Here is a 776-nt window from a genome sequence, read left to right as displayed (position 1 = left end):
TAAATTACGTTAAAACATTTGACATGATGCAGCTTATTAGACAGAATGTGGTTAAATATGAAGGCCGTGCAGTATAATGTTTTCAAGTCCCTTATGTGAAAGAATATACAAGGAATACAATGACAATACTCACTTGAAGACAATAGGCCAATAAGTGAGACAAAAACATTGTCAGAAAAAAAAAAGAATGCCAGGCATCGTTCAAATGTTCATGCACTGTGTTTTTTGGTCAGTAAGACAGTAATGTGAAATACAAAAAGAAGGAATAGAATGACAATACTTACTTGAAGACAGTAGGCCTTCTAGAGGAGATTGCTTGGCCAGCGCAAGCAGAAGACAGAGAGAGTGAGCGAGAGACAGAGAGAGAAAGAGACAGAAAAAAAAGAGAGAGAGAGAGAAATGTCTGTGTGTGTGTGTTGAAAATATTAGAGTGGCTCTTAAAAGAGCCGTTGGTTTATTAATAAAAGGAGGTACTTGTAGAGGTGGATGTAATAGGGATAAGGGTGGTTGGTAACAGGAGCTGTCAAAGAGAGGAAAATAAAAACAAAACATGGTTATTTATCTTGCAGCAAGCATGAATTTCTCACATTAAAAAATACAGAAGTGTATCAAATGAAAAAAGATAACCTTGATGGAGATATTGATTAATGTAAACAATTTGTATTTAGTCATACTCAACATGTAAACTGCATGAATATTAGCAAAATAAGGGACAGTAACGCTTTGCTATTTGAGCTCAATATTACAGTGCTTTAACGTTACAGTTCACGAATACA

This window comes from Perca flavescens, chromosome 7 (assembly GCF_004354835.1).
Source record: "Perca flavescens isolate YP-PL-M2 chromosome 7, PFLA_1.0, whole genome shotgun sequence".
NCBI lineage: Eukaryota > Metazoa > Chordata > Actinopteri > Perciformes > Percidae > Perca > Perca flavescens.
This window is presented reverse-complemented; position numbering follows the sequence as displayed.